Source organism: Penaeus monodon, chromosome 38, assembly GCF_015228065.2.
Source record: "Penaeus monodon isolate SGIC_2016 chromosome 38, NSTDA_Pmon_1, whole genome shotgun sequence".
NCBI lineage: Eukaryota > Metazoa > Arthropoda > Malacostraca > Decapoda > Penaeidae > Penaeus > Penaeus monodon.
The window spans coordinates 30,284,479-30,294,478 of NC_051423.1; the positions used below are offsets into that span (position 1 = coordinate 30,284,479).

At 46.8% G+C, this 10,000-nt stretch overlaps 1 long non-coding RNA gene across 1 annotated transcript in view; it reads right to left on the bottom strand.

Annotated features, from left to right (window-relative positions):
- Positions 1-4,807: 4,807 nt before the first annotated feature.
- The window catches only part of LOC119597115, a 12,445-nt gene continuing 7,252 nt past the window's right edge, over positions 4,808-10,000 (bottom strand). The window contains exon 3 of the long non-coding RNA XR_005230803.1: positions 4,808-4,874. This is a non-coding gene — a long non-coding RNA (uncharacterized LOC119597115). The remainder of the gene's footprint in view (positions 4,875-10,000) is intronic.

Genomic DNA, 10,000 nt, shown 5'->3' on the forward strand with positions numbered 1-10,000 from the left:
CTCCCTGTCCCCTTCTACCATTTCCTCCCTCTTTCCTCTCACGCCTGTCCTCCCTCCCTCCCTCCTCTCCCTGCCTCCCTCCTCCCACACTCTCCCTCTCTCCTTCCCTCCTCTCCCTCCCTCCTCCCATACTCTCCCTTCCCTTCCTCCTTCCTTCCCTCCTCTCCCTCCCTCCCTCCCTCCATTAACGACGCCCCGTCACTCTCCAAACACATCAACAGAGTCTGTGTTCTTCCGCTGTTTGTAAAAAGGGGAAAACAAGACGAAGGGAAGATGAGAGGGAACCCAGAAGAAAAGAAGGGTGAAGGGGGGAGGGGGAGGGGGAATCAAAGAGGAGGGGGGGAGGTAGAGGGAGAGGGAGTGAGGGCGCAAAGGTGGAGAGAGGAGGAGAACGAGAGGAGGAGGAAAAGAGAAATAATAAAAGAGAATGAATGAATCAATGAGAGAGAGAGAGAGAGAGAGAGAGAGAGAGAGAGAGAGAGAGAGAGAGAGAGAGAGAGAGAGAGAGAGAGAGAGAGAGAGAGAGAGTGTGTGTGTGGTGTGTGTGTGTGTGTGTGTGTGTGTGTGTGTGTGTGTGTGTGTGTGTGTGTTGTGTGTGTGTGTCTGTGTGTGTGTGTCTGTGTGTGTGTGTGTCTGTGTGTGTGTGTCTGGTGTGTGTGTGTGTGTGTGTGTGTGTGTGTATCTGTGTGTGTGTGTGTATTGTGTGTGTGTATGTGTGGTGTGTGTGTGTGTGTTGGGTGTGTGTGTGTGTTGTGTGTGTGTGTGTGTGTGTGTGTGTGTGTATGTTTGTTTATTTCACTGCAGGAGCTAGGCCTCTCCCAATTTATTATTGAGATGTAATTTGGCAGTACCACCCTTGCCTGATTGGATGCCCTTCCTAATCAACCGCGGTTCGGCGCGCTAACACTATTGCCACGGCGGCGACTTCCCCGAAGATGTAGATGTAGATATAGATATACATATGGATATAGATATATATGAATATATAAATATATACAAATATATTATTTATTTATTTATTTAAATGTATCAATATCCATACCTATCTATATCTACATATTATATATATATATATATATATATATATATATATATATATGTACAGAATGTATGTATACATATATGTATATATACATATATGTATACATACATTCTGTATACATACATACATACATACATACATATATATATATATATATATATATATATATATATATATATATATATATATATATATATACATACATATCAGTGTCCAACGGTTATATCTGAAATACTACATGAATCTTTATACCTCCATGAAAACCAAAACTGGCAACGCTGGCTTGTTTCATAATAATTTTTGTAGTGATTTTTTTTTTCTTTTTGTATGGGAGAAGGGAGGGAGGAAGGGAAAGTGTGGGAGGAGGGAGAGAGGGAGGGGAGAGAGGGAGGGAGGGAGGGAGGGAGGGAGGGAGGAGGGAAAGTGTCGGAGGAGGGAAGGAGGGAGGGAGAGAGGGAGGGAGGGAGGGAGAGAGGGAGGGAGGGAGGGAAGGAAAGTGTGGGAGGAGGGAGGGAGGGAGGGAGGGAGGGAAAGTGTGAGAGGAGGAAGGGAGGGAAAGTGTGGGAGGAGGGAAGGGAAGTGAGGGAGGGAGGGAGGGGAAGTGTGAGGAGGAAGCAACATTGTTATGAAAATTATTCCATTAAATACCCTTGGCTTTTAGATCAAAAGACAAAAGATGGACACTATCGCTAACTACCGATTCATTTACCTTTTTTTTGTAAAACTTCCCTCCACTGTGCTTGCAATACATTAAAACTAATTCAAAAACGCATTCTCAAAACCAGGGAATCGAACCGTAAAGAGCAATAAATTCATTTAGATGCCTTGGATTTATTAAAAACGGTCTCCATTCATGATACTTGCCTCTTCAGAATACCAAACATGATTTTGATGGGGGGGGAGGAGGCAGAGAGAGAGGGAGAGGGAGAAGAAGAGAGAGGATGGGAGGAGAGAGAGGGAGGGAGAAGGAGAGAGGGAGGGAGGGAGAAGGAGAGAGATGGTGGGAGAGGGAGGGAGGGAGGGAGGGAGGGAGGGAGGGAGGGAGGGAGGGAGAGAGAGAGAGAGAGAGAGAGAGAGAGAGAGAGAGAGAGAGAGAGAGAGATGTAGACAGGCAGAGAGGAGAGACAGGCAGACGGACAGTGGAGTAGGGGGGGGGGAGAATAAGAAAGAGCCCAACAAACAGGCAGAGAGGCGAGAGGGCTTTAATCCCAAGGATCAACAGAATAAAAAGGAGAACCGCAGATGGGGGTGAGGTATGTGGTGCGTGTGGGGTGGGTGGGGAGCGGCGCCCTCAGAATACCCTCACCGAGGATGATCTCCTGACCACACGACCACACTTTCCTCTGTGCGCTGAGACTTAAGAATTGCGTTTGTTCTGCCGTCTATAGATACGGTAATCAACATCCCACAAATTATCTATCTTGTATACAAGCACGCACGTTTATGTAAGTACTTGTATACAAATTACACGCATGTATGCACGCACGCAAAAACACACGAGCGCGCACACACACACACACACACACACACACACACACACACACACACACACACACACACAACACACACACACACACACACACACACACACACGTTAGCATACATCCTTTCCCGTCTGCGCACCCTTGATCCCGCCGAATCCACCTGTCCACCCGCCCGCCCGTCCACCCATCCACCTCGAGCCGCTCGCTCCCAGGATCCACCCGAGCCCACAATTCATCACGTGTATTGGGACTTCCGCGTGGCCGGGAGGTGCGCGTGTCCCACGCAGCCTAAAGAACATAGCACTTTCCTCCTCCCTCCTGTTCTATGTGTATGCCGTTCACGTGATGCCTCAACGCACTTCTTGAGCGAGCGGGCATTTCTCGCTGATCATTTGTTGTGAAAATTGAACGCGGCCACGAGACACGTGAAGGAAAAGGATGAGAGCTCTGTTGCTGAAATCGTATTAGCTTTGTCTGCTTGAATGTGCAAAGTGCGTGTCGCGCACGCGCGTGTCCGTGAGCGTGCTTTGGGGTACGCGAGTCCTGGTGCTCGTACCCGCTCCATAGCTGCCCCTCGATGCCCCAATTACAGGGCATCGAAACTCCCTCATTAAGATAACGATACGTAGCTATGGTTACAGCGAGGCATGTAGGGGTAGGGCGAGTGGCACGTTCGGAAGAGCGAAAGGCAGTCTCTGAAACGTGGCTGTGAGCGGCGGTAGCGCGAGAGGGTAAAGCCACGCGCAGGGATTCGGACGCAACAGTCACATGTTGGTGCAGGTGACTTTCACGTCGATAATTCCCCGTGTCGCCTCCCCCGCGCCGCCGTTCCGTCACCCTGGCGCAGCTACGTACTGTACGGCGCTCGGACGCCGGGACCGGCCCTCAGCCCTCCTTTAAGTGTCGCCTCGCGCACGTAATCAAATTGATGCTTATGTCACTGCAATTATCACTGTCATCAACATTTATGGCAGCGATATTGTGAGTGCAGCTCTGACGCAGCTGTAGCATTATGATTAAGCACAAATATTAAATCAAAAATAATAATTATTAACAAAGTATCAGCTTTATTATCACAACCATTAAGAGTAATAATAATGATGATTCTACAAATTTTCATAATAACGATGATGATGGTAAAATAATATTTATATCAATAATAAAACAATAAAAAGAAGAAAAAATCATCACCATCAACAAGAGCAACAACAATAATGATAAAAATAACGATGATAACTGAAGATGATGATGACGATAACAACGAGAATAACATTACATCAATAACAATATAAAAAACAATAATGATAATAATAAAAAAAATAACATCAATATCAATAATTACAAAAAAAAAAAAAAATACTAAAGGCAACCTCACCCCCAACGAGAACAACATTTAATAACAAAATATAACAACAAAGAACAACAATAATAGCATTGGCAATAATATCAACCACATCTGCAATAAGAATAACAAAACTAAATATCAATAAGTAAGAACAGCGATGACAAAAAATATCATTAATATTGCAATGCAACAATAGAATAATGATGATAGTGATAAAAATGACAGTAATTTGGTGGGGATAATAACAGCAACATTGGTAAAACAACATAAACATAACCAGGCAGAGCAGCAACATAAAACACCATACGATGACCTGGTGCAAAAGGGGGGAAGGGGGGAGGGGAGGTCATAATTTCTTTATATCATATTGCATTTTATCATGGAGGGGGAGGGAGAGGGAGAGAGAGAAAGGAAGGTAGGAAGAATGACAAAGACACAGAGAGAGAGAGAGAGAGAGAGAGAGAGAGAGAGAGAGAGGAGAGGGAGAGGGAGAGGGGGAGGGGAGGGAGAGAGAGGGAGGGGGAGGGGGAGGGGGAGGGGGAGGGGAGGGGGAGGGGGAGGGGGAGGGAGAGGAAGAGGAGGAGAGGGAGAGGAGGAGGAGGAGGAGGGGAGGAGAGAGAGAGAGAGAGAGAGAGAGAGAGAGAGAAAGAGAGAGAAAGAGAGAGAAGAGAGAGAGAGAGAGAGAGAGAGAGAGAGAGAGAGGGAGGGAGGGAGGGAGGGAGGGAGAGGGGGGAGGGGAGAGAGGAGAAGAGAGGGAGAACGAGGAGGTTGGTGAAGGAGGAGCGGGAGGGGGAGGAGTACGGGAGGGAGGGAGGGGGGATGGGGCTGGGTGAGAGGACGAAGAGAAGATTATTGTAAGATCCGAAGAATCATCTGACTATACGGTGACGTGCAAACTGGTTAGCGCTTGAACGGTAAAGCGGGAGGAAATTAAACTGTGGTAAGCGACGGCGCTGTTCCCTCTGGTGGGGACTGCTTTCGGGTTCCTGTAGCTAGTGACCCTCTGCAACAGGAAAGCATCTTTGTAAAATCCGAAGATATTCATCTTGCACTAATAATCGGGACTGCAAAACACTGCCCGTTGATGACGCTTTGTAACAACTCTCAAACTGACGGACAATAAAACTTCGAAAACCGACATTCGTTTCGATCTTCTCTTCCAGTCTGACAACAAACGCTCTCACGCAAATCTCGGCCTCGCTAAACACACTCGTTTCGACGCCACAAAGGTCGACTTTAAATTCGACGACAGCCTTTGCTCCGTACACCAGTATGAGCTAACGCGACTCCTCCCACAGCCACAGTTCACGTACGGTGCGCATGGGTGGTGGGTACGTGTGTCCCGAGCACGTGCCGCCCGTGCGTTGGGGAAGCTGCAAGTCCCATCCGAGATCAATCTCAGTCTACTCAAAAGTGATGACATATATACTGCAAAATTCGAACCCCGAACACCCGGGAAATGTAAATACCCAGTCCTTTCCAACAGCTAGTGAGCCCCTTATATCGAAACCAAAGCGGCAATTTGCCTTGAATTCCTTGTGCCAGCTGCCATCCCTGCTTCGCGGGAACCAAGCCAGCAGACACTTCTTAGACGATATCCGATGAGCAGAAATTGCACAGATTACCTGCAGGTGGGCAAGGAACCTGACCCCTGCACGCCACGAACCTGATGTCACCTCTTCTCACCTCTAAATACCTGCCATGAGGTATTTAGGCGTCGAATTCATGCCAGCTGAATCTTTAGACGTCGAAACCTTGCCAGCTTATTTCTTTGGCGTCGAAACCTTGCCAGCTTAATATTTCGACGTCGAAAATCTGCCAGCATATTTTTGGGCGTCGAAACCTCGCCAGCTTAATCTTTGGACGCCGAAACCCTGCCAGCTTAAGTGTAGCTGCGAAACTCGGTACCCTACTCTCGGGTAATTTCCTGCAGAAGCGTGCACGAGAGCAATCGCAATAGGTCGAAAATTATAAAGACTTTAAAAGAAATACGAGAGGAAGACTAGACGAGAGAAAAGGAGGCGAAGAAGGTAGGTAGAGGAAGTAATCGTAATATGATGGGGGGGGGGGGGGGAGTGGCAAGAGGAAAAAAAAAATTGAGGCTCCCGACTACCCGTACTTAGTGGATTTTTCAAGAATATCACGAAGGACATGGAATCTGCTTCATGGGGATTTGAATGGAGAAGTAAAATTCCGGACGCTTGATTTGGACTGGTTGCAACAACAACAACAAAAAATATATATATTTTTACACACAGATGATGTATATATGGGCATGTATATACAATATTGTATGTGTGTGTGTATGCGTCCGTACGTGCGTGTGTGCGTGTTTGTGTGCCTGTATGCGTGCGTATGTTTGTATATTTGTATGTTTGCATGTGTGTGTGTGTGTGTGTGTGTGTGTGTGTGTGTGTGTGTGTGTGTGTGTGTGTGTGTGTGTGTGTGTGTGTGTGTGTGTGTGTGTGTGTGGTGTGTGTGTGTGGTGTGTGTGTGTGGTGTGTGTGTGTGAATGTGGTGTGTGTGTGCATGTGTGTGCATGTATGTGTGCTTATGTGCGTGCGTGCTTGTGCGTGTGTGTGTGCGTGCGTGCGTGCTTTTGTGTGCGTGCGTGTGTGTGCGCGTGCGTGTACTGCCATGAAATGCATACATACAAATATACATAAATACACACATGCATAAATATTTATAATCATGAAGAAAATGTGCAAGGGAAAACATCCCCAGCAAAGTGTAAAAGGTATATGACCTATCTATAAAAAAGAAAGAAAGGGGAAAAAAAAAAATAAATAAATAAAAAAAAAAAAAAAAAAAAAAAAAGAGGAGGCCAAGGGGAACAGCTGATCGTTCACTATATTTAGCACCCGTCGGGGAAGGTTAATTAAATACCTGATCAAAGGAAAACCAACCAGCGAAACAGACTACAGGAAAACCTTTAGGCATTAAAATGAATAATCACGGGTGCTGAAGCGGTACCAATTGAACGTGAGATAATGAACAAGACAAGGAAAGGAGGAGGGAGCAATGTAAAACCAAGATAATGTGCTGCCGGTGGTAGACCCATGGGCGGAGGAAATGGTATATGGCGACTAAAAGCAAAGTGGACCAGACACAGAAGTAGGATAGTAGACTGTAGCAAAGATAACAGGCCACTGGTATAGCGAAGAGAACATGCAGATGACAGAGCAAATGGGACACGCCAACTGCATAGAAAATAGGACATGCAAATCGAGCACATAAAGTAGGCCAGGAATAAGTAATTATTAAATGGCTGAGTATTTAGACACAAGCACAAGAGATAAAGCGCAAGAAGCGACTGACGATTAACTGAAGCAAGGGGAGGAAAAAGGAAGGGACAAGAGAATGGGAGAGAAGAAAGGGAGGAGAAAGAAGAGGGGGGAGGGGGAAAGGTAAGGGGAGGAGAGGAGATATTAGGAGGGGTAAAGGAGAGAGAGGAGTGGGAGAAGGGGGAAAGGTAGGGAGGAGATGAGTACGGAGAGGGGAAGAGGGGAAGAGGGGAAAGGAAAAGGAGAAAGAGTGGAGGAAAAGAGTAAGGGAAAGGAAAGCCGGAAGGAAGATGGGAAAAATGAAGGCGAAGGGAAACGGAACGGAAGGGGAGAGGGAGGGGGGGGGAGGAGAGGAAAGGCAGGGTGAGTGGGGGGAAAGGGGAAAAGAAGGGGGTGGGGGGGAAGAGGGAAAGGAAGGAGAGAGGAGAGAGGGAAACGGAAGGAGAGAGGAGAAAGGGAGAGAGGGAAAAGGCTAGGGGAAGGAAGACGAAAAGCGATAGAGGAGATGGAGAACAGAGAGGGGGGAAAGAAGAAGGGGATGGGGAAGGGCAAAAAAGAAAAAGAGGGGAAAGGGCGAGAATATGATAAACCAGAGCGAAGGCATGTTTCGGTGAAGCAAAGAGGGGAACGCAGAGGTTTCAGAACTAGGTCAGGGTTAGTGCTGACGTGCACCGCCGGCCGGCGAGCTGCACACCACCTCCTCTTCTTCGCCACCGCCGGCTAGGAAGATGTATCGATTTTTGCCTTTTTTTGTTTTCTTTCTTTCTTGCCCAAACCCTATGGCTGCGATGTGCCTAAGCCTCTCCTGAGTGGCAGGGGCTGGAGTGGGGGTAGGAGGTGGGTGCAATCGGAAACCAGCGCGGCGCAGGATGGAACAGCGCCCCGGGTATTCCGGCCGGAGGCGGAGCGGGGGAAGCAGATTCGCGAGAACGATGCAGGTGCACAAGAGTGTGACTGAGATGTAGGTATGAAACTGTGAGAGAGAGAGAGAGAGAGAGAGAGAGAGAGAGAGAGAGAGAGAGAGAGAGAGAGAGAGATAGAGAGAGAGAGAGAGAGAGGGAGAAGGACAGGGAGAGGGGGGGAGGGATGGAGAGGGGGGGAGGGAGGGAGGGAGGGAGGGAGAGAGAGAAGAGAGAGAGAGAGAAAGAGAGAGAAAGAGAGAGAGAGGAGAGAGAGAGAGGAGAGAAGAGAAAGAGAGAGAGAGAGAGAGAAGAGAGAAAGAGAGAAAGAGAGAAAGAGAAAGAGAGAAAGAAAGAGAGAGAAGAGAGAGGAGAGAGAGAGAGAGAGAGAGAGAGAGAGAGAGAAGAGAGAGGAAAGAGAGAGAGAGAAAAGAAGAGAGAAGAGAAGAGAGAAAGAGAGAGAGAGAGAAAGAGAGAGAGGAAAGAGAGGGGAAGAAGAGAGAAAGAGAGGAAAGAGAGAGAAGAGAGGAGAGAGAGAGAGAGAGAGAGAGAGAGAGAGAGAGAGAGAGAGAGAGAGAGCAGGCCCACCATGAGCCTCGGTGGGCGCATCATGAAGTGTGCATGTGGGCGAGCGAGCGGGGCGAGGGCCGTCAGCTGCATGCGCCGCCGGGCTAAGCAACAGCGAGAAAGCATTGCTGGCTGAGACCGAGCCAAACTTATGTAACTGCAACCGGCATGCTATCAAGTAAAACAAACTCTCGTACGCTTCACCTCGACCTTCATAAAGGTCAATTAAGTTCTATTTGTTATTGCTATGGCAAATGCCACATGCACTTTAATGTTTACACCAGCATAAGATGATCGTAAAATTATTGACAAAAGAAGCACCTCGCCTCCACTTGCACGCACCAGCACCGCGTGAATCACCCGGCCACGTCAACGCTGGCCAAGGCGCCTTTTGCAAACGCACGAAATAAACTTCAGCCGCATTCATACTCCATACTGAATGTGACTGAAGGATCAGCTGGCGGCCACGTCAACGGTGAAGCCGGGCGACTCGGAGGCTCCCAACCTCACGCAAGAAAGCATTCCTGGTTCTCGCCTGACGACGCCAGCTGCCGCCCCATGGCTTTGACGGTCCATCGCCTCCTCCAGAAATCTCTCTGGCGATGGCATTTCCAATCGGGGCACTCCTGCTTCCTCCCTGACACACATTGGGTGTGCCACCCTCAACTGGCACTCCTGAACCACTAAAATTAGCCCCGGCCCAAATTATTTACGAACTTGTTTCTGCAGTGACTGGCCTAAATGTGCAGTTTCTAAATACCTGGGAAGACACTGCTCCAAAGATCAGTCAATACCCGATCAATCTCTTAGAATCCGCATTCTTGGTCAAAGACAATGAAACGAGTCTATAACTCATCCTACGATATCTTCAAAATAAATAAATTAAAAAAAAAACTACTACTACTACTAGTACTACTAACAATAATAATCATAACATCAACAGCAGTAATAAATACTAATAGTTTAACAAATAAACATAATATATAAAACAAATTAGCCCTTACCTACACGAACAAACCCGACGAATCTGACTCTGTGCCAAGGTCAGGCAAGAAAAGTTGCATGACAGAGCACAGAAAATGCCGGAATATGACATTCCGAAGATTTGACATCTGATTAATATCAACCGTAGGCCTACTTCGCAACAACCCAATAGCAGAAAAAAAAATCAACAGTCATCTTTTTATCCATCCATGGAGGCGCCCGCTGAAGCCTAGCATGCTGAACTATATATATATATATATATATATATATATATATATATATATATATATATATATATATATATATATATATATATTTTTTTTTTTTTTTTTTTTTTTTTTTTTTTTTTTTTTTTTTTTTTTCGGAAATGTTATTCTACATTCAATAAATCA